General features: G+C 40.1%; 1 long non-coding RNA gene across 1 annotated transcript; it reads right to left on the bottom strand.

Annotated features, from left to right (window-relative positions):
• Positions 1–986: 986 nt before the first annotated feature.
• Positions 987–15,756, bottom strand: LOC116816156 (uncharacterized). Its single transcript, XR_004371646.2, has 3 exons — positions 15,608–15,756; positions 14,365–14,425; positions 987–2,418 (listed from the first exon to the last, which is right to left on the bottom strand). It is a non-coding gene; the product is annotated as an uncharacterized LOC116816156 (long non-coding RNA).
• Between the last annotated feature and the right edge of the window lie 301 nt (positions 15,757–16,057).

Below are 16,057 nucleotides of genomic sequence, written 5' to 3'. Positions count from 1 at the left end.
AACTTCTTGAGAGTAGTATCCTTTCTTTCTGGGAGACCCTGTCCTCCCCCAGTAGGGATTGTCTGTAGATGTGCCATACACACGCAGCCAGCACAGTAACTGTTACAGTACAAACACTAAATATTAATGACAAATTATTCTGAGTCCTAAGATTTAACATGCAGTTGGCGCTACAGAATAGGTTTATAACGACAATAAATATTTTTTATAGGCTGATGCTTTACCATGGGCACTGGGAAAACCATACACCTTCGTACAGTGGTTCTCAAACTTATTTGATCGCATGACCCCCTTTTTGTGTCTGTAGTAATTTACGCCCCCTCCCTGCCTCGTCACAGAAGTAGTTGTACTGATATATGTGGCGGTGTGCTTCACTTGAATCGGTTTTGGCTTCTTTGGTTTTTACCTGAGTTGTTTTTTTTTTTTTCTGTTGCATGAATGCGCCAACCATCCATTGTAATAAGATCAAAAGCAAAATCGCTATTGTGGTCAATGTTTGCAATTAAACGCGCACACTGTGACAGAGCACATGGATTAACATATAGATGGCAATCACTTTGTATAATGCTATGCAAGCTTAACAGAAATCTGTCAAAATGCACAGTGCCCTCTGAAGACCTGGTATGTCTAGAGGAATCAGCCTTGCTTGTTTGGTAGCTACCCTTTGCTGTGGGTAAAATGTGCACAGTAAGATTTTTTTTCCTAAAGCAGCTCACCCCCACAATGTATCCTGTGCTCTGCGCCCCATTTTGAGAACTCTGCCTTAGTAAAAGCCATATCCAACCTATTCATCCAGCCAATGTCCCTCAAATATTTGCTCTAGCTTTAAGTTCCTTGGGAGTCCTAGTGCCAGATCCAAATAACAGAAAGACAAGGGAAGTGAGGTAATATCTGTTACTGGACCAGCTTCTGTTGGTGAGAGAGACAAGCTTTTGAGCTTACACTGAATACTTACTTAAGTTCTACTTCTACCCATACTGCTGCCTTCCAATCATCCAAGACATGACAGCCAACTTACTTCCATAAGTAAGTTTCACAGACCTGAAGAAGAGCTCTGAGTATGCTTGAAAGCTTGTTTTTCTCACCAACAGAAATCCAGCAGTAATCACACCATTGCCAAATACAGAAATAATATAACTGGCAATACTGATTGGAACGCATTGCTCCCTGTCATACCCAAAGCCTCTCCTGTAATGCCCCGTACACTAGGGAAAGGGAGCCAGAACAGGGAGCTGTAGGGCTGGCTATACCCCTACTTTTAGGGTATTTCTACACTGGAGCTGGAGTTGTAATTTCCAGCTCAGGTAAATACACCTGTGCTAGCTCTGATCAAATACTGTCCTAAAAATAGAACTATGGCTGCAGCTGTGCAAGGGTCTGGAGAGGCTAGCCACTCAAGTACCTATCTAGCATTTCAGACAGGATCACACTCGAGCTGCTGCAGCTACACTTCTATTTTTAGCAGGCTAACTGGCTCAGAGCTGGCGTAGGTACATCTACTCGAGCTGGAAATTACACCTACAGCTCCAGAGTAGATCTACCTTAAGGCAATCATCAGCTGTTTCCTTGAGGCATCTTTAAATCCCCTTGGTGCCACTGCAGGGGCCACAGATCTTCCTCAGAACGTGCAGCAACTGTCCTACCATACTACATAAGTACATTAAAAAAACTACATTACAAGATTATTAAGGATGCAGAGTCAAGCACTCAAAAGTTAGGAAATTTTTCATTCAGAATATCTAGGTTTTTAGGCATTTGATTTTTGAACAAAAAAAATCATTTTTTTTCCATGAACCAAAAAAAAAAAAAATGTGCTCTGTCAAAAATCCAATTTTTTGCTGAAAAACAGTTTGGTCAGAAAAGTATCAACCAGCCCTGAGAAAAGCCGTTGTATCAGTGTTTCATACTTTGACTGTGGGCCACACTTCTAATGAGGGGGGAAGATGTCGACCACTTCCCATTGCAGTGTCCCCAACACAACCCCAAACTATGTTTGTGACAACTACAACATCCTGAATGAATTTAACATAGGTATAGTTGATAAGTTTAAATTAGTTTTCTTTTCACCAGTTTCCTTTGATTTTTTCATCTCAAGATCGCATGCACATGTGGCCCACTAGGAACTTCACAAGAGGGAAATGGCCTTTAATTCTACTTCTGCAGAATTCCTTTTCTTCCCGTTGACTCTTCTTTCTGTCCACTGCACTTCCTTTCTCCACCACTCTCTAATGAAGTATCTTGTTGAAACACTACAGCACCCAGAAGAACTAGAGTCATGAGGTCTCACTTGTGGCTATGGTCTGTTCTTACGTTTGCAGGAGGCCCTGATGGTTTCCAGCCATATGCCTCTTTAACACCAGCTTCTGCAAAGTTACAGGGTCTTTACTGAAACAAGGGAGTGGGTCCTTGCAGCAACATCTGTGAGGAAAGAAGTGGAATCAGCATCATCTGACCAGAACATGCTGCACAGATCAACAATAGTTTGCAGATCACTGCTTAAGAACTGCTGCTAACTCACCTCTGTTGTGTATGGAGAAATTGCATGGTAAATATAGACTTTTTAATGGTAACCAATGTCTATAGATACTCTTTTCAGTTACCAGTTTATTACCATAGTCCATATCTGAGACTACTTTACTCAGTTGTTTCACTATATTGTGCTGATAAAATACAAGAGTGATATGAGACTTATTTTTAAATTATTTAGTTAGTTTATAATAGCTAAGTTTTTATTTCTGCTAACCTTTGTGTATATTATTAGGAATATTTTGTGGGGGACAGTTGGCTGTTGAGGCATACAGAATAATGGTGGTGTAGTGTTAAACTATTCAAACTGACTGAAAGGTGCCTCTTTACTGATCTCTGTTAATTCCATTTTAATCCTCACAAAGTATTTAATGATATCCCAAAGTGATTATCTTTTCCAGGTGGACATTTTTGGCAGACACATCCAAAAAATAATAGCAGTAATAACACAAAAATTTAGCCTACAGTGTATAATGGAATCAAAGCTGAGGAACATGCTGAAACTTATAATGTGTAAACAGCAGCAGCCAGTGTAGGAATGACTAAAAAGTAATACACAGCAAAATAATAATAATATAAACCCTAGAGGCAATCCTTTGTATTTTAAGCATTCAGTAGGATAATTTTAAGTTTAACTGACTGAAATCAAAACAATTTAAGCAGAAAATATAATTATTTTTCAATTATTTCATTCACTCAGTCAAAATCTTTATTTTTGCAGAGACATGGCAATGACAATTTGTCTAAAGATGTTTATGAAATTGCAACATATCTGCAGATAATAATCACAATACTTTGCACTTCAATAACACCTTCCATTCCAGTATCTCAAAACAGTTTTATCAATATTAATTAACTCTCCACATACCCTGTGAATTAGGCAAATTGTTATCCTATCTCAGTTTTACAGACAGGGAAACCAAGTCACCAACTGACATGGGGTTTGATCCTGCAGTTGGATCCAGCTGGAACACTAGTGACTTTTGCACCTGTGCAGTCCCAATGATATTAGTATGACTGGGCTGGCATCAGAATCCACTTGTGTGGATCCAGCTGCAGGGCTGCAGCTTGGGCAATTAGTACAAGGTCACACAGACAGCCCCTGTCAGAGCTGGGAACAGAATACAGACCATCTGATTCCTACTCCTGTGCTTTAGCCACAACACCATCCTCCCCCTCTTAACATAAACATCCAGATTCTGTTGAATATCAGTGGGAAACTCCCTGACATAAAATTGCACATAAAAGGCAACCCAATGTCCTCCAGACATAATAAGGGTATGCCTGTCTACTTCTTCATCATTAGTGTAAGTTAACTCTGCTTTTTGTTTAGTTTTTTTTAAAAAGGTAGGTCTGTTTTTCATATCTTCAGTGAAGACTTGCTTTGCGATACATACTTGGGTCCAGGAGTGGCACCAGGGTTTTTGGTGCCCTAGGCGGGGGTCCTTCCGCACTTCTGGTCGTTGGTAGCAATTCTGCTGCTGGGGGGTGGGCCTTCCACGCTCCCGGTCTTCGGGGCACTTCGGCGGCAGGTCCCGGAGCGAGTGAAGGACCCACCAGAGAATTGTCGCTGACGACCCAGAGCGCAGAAGGACCCCCCGCCCCGAATTGCTGCTGAGGTCGGCAAAATGCCACCCTCCCAAATCCTGGTGCCCTAGGTGACTGCCTAGGTCGCCTAAATGGAAGTGCCGGCCCTGCTTGGGCCTGATCATCCCCTGCATTCATTCTTGCAGTGAAGATGAAACAAACAAAATCCTGCTACTAGGAGCCCGAGCAAAGCTCTCCATGACTTGCAGGATCAGGGTGTTCGCATACAGAGTGTGTGTGCATGGGCGGGGAGGGGGCTGAGCCATTATGGTCACTAATAAAATGAAGCTCATTTTTATGTATGGATAAGGAGGATATGAATTTCTATACTTCCAAAAAGTTTTTGTCTCTTGTAAGTTTAACCTTTCAATATCTTGGGTTTCTAACCATTTTCTTTTTAAATGTAACCCTTCTGGCTGGTGGAGTTGGCAGCAACAAGGACTGCGTTCAATATCTAGTGGTTCCTCTTAACAGTACAAAACAAAACTGGATTGAGCCCCTCCACCGTAATCTGGGAAAATTTAACACCAGCCCAGGTGCCTGTAAGAGGCAATATTTCCCCTCTCCTAAGCACGGAGGCTGTTTATAACAAATAAGAACTTTCACTGAAAGGGAAAGGGAACCAAGTATTAATTTGGGAAAACACCACAACCACACTGAAACGCCTGCAACCATAAGTAAACCCAACTCCACAGCACACTGGGCAGTGCCCTTTGCCTCAGCTTCCCAAATAGCGGTGGGAAAGTCCCTTTAACAAATCATCTGCTGCACCGCACTTACCGTTGGCTGTCCTTGGTTAGTGCAGAGTTCAGAGGGGCTTTCCCAGCATTCACCTTCTACCCATCGGGCAGAGCAGTGAGCAATGTCTCTGCTGCTGCTGCCTCTGCAACTGGCTGTCAGCTGCCGCTGTCTCTCCGCCATCACTGTCCACCATTCTGCTGCTGCCACTCTCTGCTACCACAGTCTCTCCATCACTGCTCTCTGGTACCACCCGTCCCTCTGCTATGAGGTTCTACCACTTAACCTGACTCAGTGATTTCAGCAGGTATGGGAAACCTCACTACTACTGCAGCTTCTGCGCTGCCTTTCACTTTTCCCACACAAGGTCTAAGTCTTAACCTCTGGACTTGTTCAGCAGTGAGGACAGCTCTAGGAATCACCAGATAGAAACAAAGACTCCTAATCAGCTTATTAACCTATTTTTTGAAGATCATTATTGCCCCCTGGAATATGCTTGCTACACAAGGGAAGACACCAGTTTGCAGGAGAAAACAACAGTTCTGAAACAGCATACAGCAGATAAAGCAGTCAGATACATCTAGTACATCCCTTAAATAAACAGTTTAAAAGTAATTTTCGTATATTATGTAAGGATACCTATTACTTCAATACAATGGAAATTTATGAGCAACTAATGGGTACTCGATAACAAGTGGACATCAATTAATGCCATGTTATAATAGAATTCCTATGTAATTATGCGATACCCTCATGCGGTTACCAAAAACAAATCATGAATAATGATTTTTTCAACATACACAAAAGGATGTAATAATGTACAGATGCTCAAATACTACACTGATAGGTATCAGCATATATTACATAGATTCACACAGAAAGAAGAAACTTAAAAATAAAAAGAAATTATGGACTACATAGAAGAGAGGCTGTGTAAAAAGAACATTTGCTTTTGAAAATAATTTGTATATTAAATCTAAACTAACATTATAATATAGCAAATGAGGGCTAGATTGTGACCTCCATACTCCCAATGGTAAGCAATTACTTTAATAAATAGAAACAATTCAAGTCAAAGTGAGCAGCTGTTCGTCAATGAGAATGAGAGGTTTACAATGTGGCCACTGATATTTTTTGAAAGACTTTCTTCACTACAACTTTTGACATACTCTCTCATTTGGCTGTATTACTTTTTCAGAGTGGCCCTGTGCTCAGAGAAAGGATTCTCTAAAATCCTATATGGACTCTCCTTTAATGACATATATTTCATAAATAACGTGACAGATTTTATCCATTTGGACTAACTGGGTGAATATTTGTCACTGGAGTTCTTGGTCCTGAATATCAACAAGCTCAATTTCAATCATGGAACAATAGAAGGAGCCCTTGAAAGTATGCAAAAAAGCATACACTGATTATAATAACCAATCTGCCAATTATCCTTGTAAAACTAAGGGTAAACAACAGTGGCATCAGCCAAATGTCAGAGCAAACTTTGGCTAGATGCAACAACTTGAAGATACTTATCCTAGACAGTAACAGACTAATCAGTAAATCCATTTCCGGGGCATTACACTCTTCAAAACCTTTGTGCATAATCAAGATGAGCTTCAGTCAAGTGAGCAGTGTTTCTGCAAATCTCCTCACACCCTTAAGGAATGATACTTGGAAGCCAATAAAATATCAGTGATTCCCATGATGTCTTCATTGAACTATAGGAGCTGGAAAAGCTTGATTTCAGCCACAATCAGATTACTAATAAGGGCATTAAGAAAAAGGCTTTTTGTAACATGATTAAATTTCTCTTCTTTTTCTTCTTCTTCTTCAACGATTAGCCAGACAATCGGCCATAGCAATCATTTGCCATTTGGTCCATTCCTGCACAACTGCAAAGGCTTGATGGCCTGAGAGTCCAACATCGGAACAGACTTGATGAACCCATATAATAGGGACCCTGCCTCTGGGCCACCTCCACCCCTTGGTTGGTGGAATTTTATCCTGGATGTTACAAGCCACCCAGAGAACAGCGTTCGCTGGAACGTCTTGTAGCATCCTTGTGACATGACTGAAAAGCATAAGGCACTGCCTCGGACAATGGCCTCAGTAGTCTTTACACCCAAGTGACCATAAACATATCCATTACAGATGAAGTCATTCCGCTTTATGCCCAATATATGACATTGACATTTTGTGTGGAAAGCTTCCAGCTTTGTCAAGCTAAGAGCTAAGAGCTACAGGCTGATCACATTGATCTTCATTCCAGGGAAGGTGTTTGCACATGTTTTCCTGGCATGCCTGGAGCCTTTGCTACATCAGAAGTGTTGTCCTTCACAGTCAGGCTTTATGAGGAACAGGTCCACATTAGATTCCATTTTGGCCCTCCACTGGTTGTCGAGAGATACATCATGAGTTCAGGAAGCCCCTGCACATAGTGTATGTTGATCTTAAGGCTGCATTTGATTCAGTAGACCATGACACGTTGTGGAAGGCCTTAAAGGCATAGGTGTCCCTACCACTCTGCTGGACATGATTAGAGAGCTATATAATGGAACCACAGTCTATGCTCGTCTGGGGAATCAGATGTCAGCGTCTTTTAAATCGATATCTGGCATTAGGCAGGGTTGCATTCTGGCCCTTACACTCTTTTGTTGGGCAATGGATTTCATAATGCAGCATTCTCTCAGGTCCATAGGCATTATTAAACTGGAAAGCTAAAATTGGCAAAGAATTTGCTCACTGCAGTATCTAAATATTTATCGAAATCTCTGAAAGAGTTAATGCTTAACACAACCAGCATGTCTTTAGTGAAGAAAGAGGCATTTTTTAAACTAGTAAATCTCATTTGAATTGATCTTTCAAATAATAAAATAATCCACATAGCTGCTGGAGCAGTAAAAGGCCTATCAGTCTTCACCACTTAGCTTTAACTCACAATGGTCTATCAGAGGTTCCGTGCCAGCTACTTATCACATTATAGTCTCTTCCTCTTCCATAATCATATTCACTCTATACTGATAGATTCTTTCTGTAGCAGTCACAGCATTGAGAGCCATCTTTGTCTTGTCTGTTTAGAGACCAACCAGATCTGTCCCAGTAATATTGATGTGCACACATTCACGTGCTTGGGAGGGTGGCTCACTCTTATTAAATATGTACATTACATGCGTGTGGGAAGAAGACAGTGGAATTTCTTTTAGAAGGAATGTCAGAGTGGAGATTAACCTTTGCTTTCTGGCCTATTCAATCAAGACAGCAGTAGCAGAGGCAGGGATATAAGAAGACAACTGAATGATTTAAAAGTATTTAGCCATAACATTTTAAAATAGTTACCAAGTTCACATTGTCTGTAAGGCTTCTAAAATTAAAAATAATAATAATTTTGGATTTTATTTTTTAAAATGTTATCCATCCAACTAATAACCCATGCACATTTACCCTGGTTGGTAATATGTATTTGCAGATTAAAGAATGTATTTTTTAAAAAAATCCTGGACAGAAACATAACCAGATTAAAATATACATGTAACCCAAGCAATGCCACGTTATGACCTTAAAAGGATTCATAATATGCATGATATCTATTCTCTAAATAATGTCATGGTCTTTTCACCACAGAAATCCAGTAATGGGCATAGCAAGAAATTTTCCTGCACTTTCCTGCACACATTTAGAGCATACAGAAACTTGGAAGTAAATTTAGGACCCAGTTTTCCATCCATGTCATTTTAGGGGATCTTGTTCTCGCTTTAGGTCTGAGCCTTCAATCTTTCATGGCCGTACTAGTGACATAGCATTTAGTCTGAGTAACAGGCTGGGCTTTGGGTCTCTTTGGAGAAAGGTAGGGGGGAGTGTGTGTGTGTGTGTGTGTGTGTGAGAGAGAGAGAGAGATAACAATCCATCCCCTTCCCTCTTCAAAGCAACAGAGTAACTGCAAAGCCTTTCTTCCCCTCCCCCTAGGGGCTACTTCATCCCAAAGGCTGAACTACCTCTCCACAGGTCCAATGCATCTCTGCTATGAAAGTGGGGGACTGGAGTATCTGCATAGAAATGTATAGGTTTCTGAGTGGTAGTTGTGTTATTCTGTATCAGCAAAAAGAACTAGGAGTACTTGTGGCACCTTAGAGACTAACACATTTATTTGAGCATATGTTTTCGTGGGCTAAAACCCACTTCATTGGATGCATGCAGTGGAAAATACAGTAAGAAGATATATATACACAAAGAACATGAAAAAATGGGTCTTGCCATACCAACTCTAATGAGACTAATCAGTTAAGGTGGGCTATTAGCAGTAGGAGAAAAAAAAAAACTTTTGCAGTGATAATCAGGATGCCCATTTCAAATCGTTGACAAGAAGGTGTGAGTAACAGTAGGGAAAAATTATCATGGGGAAATAGTTTTTACTTTGTATAATGACCCAGCCACTCCCAGTCTTTATTCAAGCCTAATTTAATGATGTCCAGTTTGCAAATTAATTCCAGTTCTGCAGTTTCTCCTCAGAGTCTGGTTTTGGAGGTTTTTTTTGGTTGAAGAATTGTGACTTTTAGGTCTGTAATTGTGTGTTTTCAGACTGGTTTTGAAATGTTAGAGTTCTTGACATCTGATTTGTGTCCATTTATTCTTTTGTGTAGATACTATCCGGCTTGGGCACTGTACATGGCAGAGGGGCATTGCTGGCACATGATGGCATATATCACATTGGTAGATGTGAGGTGAATGAGCCTCTGATGGTGTGGATGATATGATTAGGTCCTATGACGGTGTTCCTTGAATAGAAATGTATGTCACCTGGCCCAGGCCCTACTGCCCACTGCCTGTGCCATATAGACACCTCTATAGAATTGTCTTCAGTGCTGTACAGGGGATATGTCCCTCTTGCAGGTCACCTCCTCATGTCTACTCTCTCCCACCATGTGCAATGCAATTGCATCATTTCTCTTGCTGTGGCGACCTCTGTGGAGGCTGATTTTACCCCTTATTGAAGAGTAACCCATTTTAAAATTGTTATTCTGTCCTGTACAAACTAGGTCCCTAGCTGCATAAAGGTTGCTATATATGGCTTCAAAGGCACAAAGCTGACCCAAATGATCAGCTGGGGCATCCCTGTCATAGGGGAATACTTTGGTGGAGAAGAGCAAGCTTCTGCATCACCATTGTTCACATCTCCTGGAGTAGGAAGTGACTCCCTGGAAGCTGCTACCTACCCATGGCTGTAACTTAGCACAGTGCACAGCCCTGAAGATGAGCAAACTTACAAGGGGAGATGAACCAGCTTCTGGCCACTCTTTGGATTCAGTGAGTGCAAAGGTGCTAAATAGTTTCCTTTGTCCTGAAGATCAGGGCTTATAACCATTCATTTCAACACAGGGCCTCTTATTAATTAAAGATAACGGGCCCCATCTTCCCTTTTCCATCTACGTGCAGAAGGGATACTATGGACTAGGGATGTTCTCTGGTGCCATCCTCCCCCCTTCTCTAATGCAGTGGGATCCCCTTCAGGGGTGCTCTATGGATTTTAGGCAGTGGGCAGGTTTGGGGAGACCTTCTGGGTGCCTCCATATTCTCCTTGTGGAGACAGCTTTCACTTGTGCTTCTTTCCCTTCCAAGGGAGTTCAGGGGAAAGTCATTCTTCCAGGAGCCAGCAGGAGATGATGCGGCCAGGTGGCACATTGGAGGCAAGGAGCAGATGCACAGATGACCTTTGCTTCCTGTGGCTCTCCAAGATCTACCCCAGGGGTTCTCAGATTGGGAGTCGGGACCCCTCAAGGGGTCATGAGGTTATTACATGGGGGGTCATGAGCTGTCAGCCTCCACCCCAAACCCTGCTTTGCCTCCAGCATTTATCATGGTGTTAAATATATTAAATGTTTTTAATTTATAAAGGGGTGGGGGAGATGTCACACTCAGAGGCTTGCTATGTGAAAGGGGTCACCAGTACAAAAGTTTGAGAACCACTGCTCCTCAGAGATCTCCTGGCTTCTTTTGTCAGAGGAAACCAGAACAATTTCGTCCCCCAAACCAAAGGCAGAATTCATTAGAAAATCTGCAAATTGAAACTGACAGAGCTTCCTCTGTGAGATTTTGCCTTTATTGTTTTGGTTTGTTTGCTTTAATCCATTAACATAAGTATTTGCCCCTTGCATTTGTACCAGTAGGGACTGAACATGCTTTATATGGGAAACTGAACCTTCTTTTACAAACACCAGGTGGTGGTGCTGAGTTATGCAGATAATTTAAGAAACTACTTGTAGCTGTTGCTTCATTGTACAATAACAGATTGGAAATGGGCACTCCCTCCACTTTTTCCTGTTGGAGAGCCATTTAATGTTCCCCTTTACTATGTAGAATAAAGATTACGACATGGTTGAAAGTGAGTTTTGAAAAGAAATACTGGGAAAATAAATAAATGGCAATCACTGCACAATAACATCAAGCCCCTACAAATATCTTACGTGACACACACTGACTTATTTTTGTGGAAACAGAATAGATAGTTGATAGAACTTTATAAACATTCATGAATTTATCCTTTGCAACTTCATTTTTTGAATGGCATTTTTCATTCATCATTCAAATAATTTGAAATATCAAAATGGAGCATTTTTTCCCCCTCCTGTTCTCAAAGACTCATAGACTTTAAGGCCAGATGGGACCATGATGATCATCTAGGCTGCCCTCCTGCACATCGCAGTCACAGAACCTCATCCACCCACTCCTGTAATAGACCCCTCTGGCTGAGTTACTGAAGTCCTTAAATCTTGATGGAAAGACTTCAAGTTACAGAGAATCAGATCCTTAATTTTCTTAACATAATTAGTTTGAAGTGTATATCTTCCCCTTTGGTAGCAGCAATTGTGCAGTGTCTCTTACTCGTCAGTGAGTGTTTCGCCGTTGGTGTTTATTCAGATCCCACCAACATGAGGTCTTTTGTTAAGGAAAGGTAATGTGATATTGAAATGAAACAACTGCAAAAATGAGTTTTAAATATATTTCCAGTTTTTCCTATTGATTCCTGAAATTCTGCTTCTGACTGATACCATTGTGTCATATTACCATTGTAATTCTGCACTGTTGCCTGGAATATCACAAAATAGTTAACAAATCCAGCAACACTAAGCATGCTCAGATTCCCTTTTTTTCCTTCCCAAACTGGCCACTGAAGCACATATGTGTACATTTATGAAGACATATTTGAGTAAAATGTTCACCACTTTAATGACTTAATCGGCTGTTTACCGGAGCACAGAGCTATCCAGACATAGCTCATTTTCGGGGACTTAGAAGTTGAATTGAGAAGCCTTTGAAAATTTGTCCCTAATTCACCCTCTTGGCAACTTTTTTTATCTCTCTTGTATCATATTAACCACTACGTTCTCTTATCTTGTCTCTGTTTAGAACATGATTACAAATACAGTAGTTTTGCTGCATTTTATAACATTTTCGGCCTACCTGCTTAATTTAAGATGAAGTACAATGTAATTGTAGAGAGACAATTTTGTCAACAGTGTAAATCAATCCCCAACTCCTTTGAGTTCACTCATTCCAAATAACTACCGGTACCTGATTGTTTTGATAAGAGGTTAGTAAAATAGCATTAGCCCAATCTGACAGTACTCACAAATGTTTTTGAGAGGAAGGATAATCTTGTAATTAAGACACTGGATTATGTGTTACGAGCTCTTGGTTCTTTCCCCAGATGTACCGCAGACTTCTCAAGCAAGCTACTTAATCTCTTTAGTCCATATGGTCAGATGGTATGAATTGGTATAGCTCCACTAAAGTCAACTGAGCTACAGTGGTTTTCCCAGATGAAGTTCTTTATGTCTTAATTCTCTATCTGTAAAATGTGGCTAGTAATTCTTCCCAACCTCACAAGTTGAAAAGGATGAATTTATTAAAGTCTGTGCAGCACTCAGTACAGTGATTAGAACCATATAAATATCTAGATAGACAGAAGGATAAATTATGAACTTGGAACTCAGACTTGGATTTTAAAAAGATTACTAAGATTCATGAAACCTTTGTGCACACCTGGGACCGATTATGTTTTTGTGTCAAAAAAAGTGGAGATTTTCAAGTTCCCATTATTTTGATTATCAAATGAGCATGACTCAGTAGCTTTGACTGCAAGGACTTTTAGTTGAGAATCAATCTCAAAGTTAAACAGGGAGGTGCAAATCAACACGGATTGAAACCAAAGAAAACCTTGGCACAAACAAATTTTCACACAACTTTCTCTCAGTATCTTACTTTATAAATTAGGTTAAATTAGGGCTCATCAAATGTTTCACCTGGATATTACATCTTTTAATATTAAACAGTATTATAATGTGTGTACATGACAGTATTTATTTTGTGACAATCTCTCAGTATTAATTAAAGACATGATTCAGCAAAATACTTTAAGCACCTGCTTATCTTTAAGCATATGAATGGTCCCACTGAAGTTAAGTCACTACTCATGCTTAAAATCAGGCAAAATTATTAGAGGAATCCCTTATTCCTACTACCACCATCTCCTTCCTCCCCCCACCCAACAAACACACACTGTCTTCCACAGTTTTCCAGCTGATTTCCTGCCAGAACGTTATGGTACAGAGTTATCATAATGTTTTTCCACTGAATCCACATAATACTATACATTTTCCAGTATTTATCATTTAATTACTGTTCCCATTCCAGGCTGCACAAAGGAATACTCAAGCATAATTTACTTTTTGTTTTTTGTACTTAGTGCAGGACAAAGAAATAAAAAAAATGCATTAAATAAATAAGACAAAAATGGTATAACAGAATTGCTTGAAATATTTTGTTTTACTTGTAAAAGTTAGAACAAAACAAAAAAATCCCAACATATAAAGTGCAGGAAAGTTTATGTGTACAGAAACACAAGGGATATGCTGAGCTGCAAGGAGAGAGAAAATGTTGGCTACATATGTTCAGCTGGTAATATGTGCATTTGTGTTTTGCAGTGTCCTGCAGTAGTTCCAAGAAAATATTTACAAGATGCAATATAAATGTGAATGGAATCATGTTTTCTAGGAACCAAATAATAAGTGATGAACAAACTATAAGACAAACTGTAAGTCTATACAGGTTTGTGCAGTTTTGCACACTGCACCAATGTTGCCTTATGATCCTCTAGGACCCTCCCTTGCACAGAGAGCTGATTACCTGAAACTTACTACTACTTTTTTTTTAAACAGACACTCTCTTCAAGAGCATCTGGCCCGGCAGCACATGCCTTTAGATGTTATCTCTTCATCATCTAAACAAAACCTGGTTTCCAAAGGCTTTCCATTTCCACAGGTGTTTCTTATCAGTTCCACATTTGCTTCTGACAATGTGGAAAAAAAAATCAGATGCCCCTGGGACTGTTGCCTAACCCAATACTAAGGAGCTTTCTAAAATGCAGAAAGTGTCCTGTGTGGCTGTTGTAATATCTACATACCCCAAGGGTCTGCTTCTGCTCTCTCTTTTACAAGTGCAAGACAGCTACAGTGTAAGACTCACATGCCTAGCCTTCAGCACAGAGGAAAATCTGATTCAGAGTCAGAGAAAGGAAAGCTGTGACCTGTTTAAAAAGAGAGGAGAAAAATGCGGTTATTAGGTGCATTGTGTCTGACTAGCTTTCTGGGCTATAACCAATTACATTGTGGTTGTGAATTTCTGTGTTGCTATTAATATTTAAACCTGTTTTGGGGACTAGCTATTTTAATAGTCAAGCATAAATCAATTTCCACAGCAGCCATTATAAAATGATACTGTCAAGACTTATTCTTCTATATAAGTCGGCACATTTTACCCCTCGGCAGCTACCTATAATCAGTACCCCTTTGGTCAGTGATGTCGCTCTTTTCCACAGAGGCTCTGCTGTAGGGGACCACAAAATCTTTTATTTTCACACTGCACTAAGAAAAATAGATCATGTCACAGAAATGAGTAATATATATATATATATATATATATATGTGCAGATAATACTTTAGGGTCTGATACTGCAACCGTTACTTGAGTTCGGTAGTAGTTCATTCCACAAATGTCCTGCTCAGATCAACCTGCATAAGATGGGGCAAAATGAGAGCCTCATTAGGAGAGTACTTATTAATTCACTCTCTTTGCCTAGATATGACAGCCTCTGTGAATGAGATACTCCATCAATCTCTAGTCTAAGGCACCCTGGAAGAAGATCAGAACAGCTGAAATTTACAAAATGTGATGAGGTAAGAATGAAGTTACTCCCTTGCTTCTGAATGGCTTATTGGCTGATCTGAGAGTCTTGCATTTGAATACTTTTTTCTCCTGTAATGTAGCTTTCAAATATTATTTTGTTTACAAATCCAGACAGGAAAAATGTCTAAGAAATAAGCAAATTTTCCAACAATATTTATACTATTTATTTGTACTCCCAGAGTTTATCTGTGCATGATCTGACCGAAGACACACACATATATAATGTCTTGCATGTGCATGCACACAAGGCAATTTGAATCCCCAAAACTTATTTAAAGTAAAACACTTATTAAAATATATTTCATTGACATAATTGTCTTCAGTGTAGATACTCATCTGCGTTGAAAAACTTTTTATGAAGCTGAATTCTGACCTAATTTGTATAATTAGACTGTAAGCATTTAAGGGCAGGAATTATATTTTACTACGAGTTTGTAAAGTGCCTAGTATAGTGGGGCCGCAGTCCTGACTGGTGCCTTCAGGTGCTACACCAATACAAATGAACAACAGTAATAGGAGTAACCCTGATTCTGCAGTCAGATCCCCATGTGTGGACTCCTGTGCTAGTGCAGAGTCCTTTCAAACTCACTGTGGCTCTGCATGAGCCAAAGGGTCTGCCAGTGCAGAGCAGGCAGAAAGACAGGAACTGTCGTAATGACTATGCAGAACTCGCTGCAGTCTCTCTTGTGAAGGAATACTTAGAAACGTTAACAGCTGGCTGCTGTACACTTGCACTGAGACCTTGTGCAAATAAGTTTTATGAAGTAACCCAAGAGAAAAAGAGTGCATGTGAGCAATCTGCACTGTTTAGAAACACAATAATCCCATTGTTTATATTTGTTAGATTCTTTTTGCCTATGTATTAGACTAAGTGCCTCTTAAATGTCAGTTTAAATAGTCTTTTCTGAGTAGCAGCTGCGAACGGGCACATCTGAACTCAATAACTCCATTTTGGTTTTGATGTTAAACTGGT

The sequence above is a fragment of the Chelonoidis abingdonii genome, chromosome 1 (assembly GCF_003597395.2).
Source record: "Chelonoidis abingdonii isolate Lonesome George chromosome 1, CheloAbing_2.0, whole genome shotgun sequence".
NCBI classification, from domain to species: domain Eukaryota; kingdom Metazoa; phylum Chordata; order Testudines; family Testudinidae; genus Chelonoidis; species Chelonoidis abingdonii.
The sequence above is the reverse complement of the archived record's forward strand: the minus strand, read 5'-3'. Positions and strand labels throughout refer to the sequence as shown.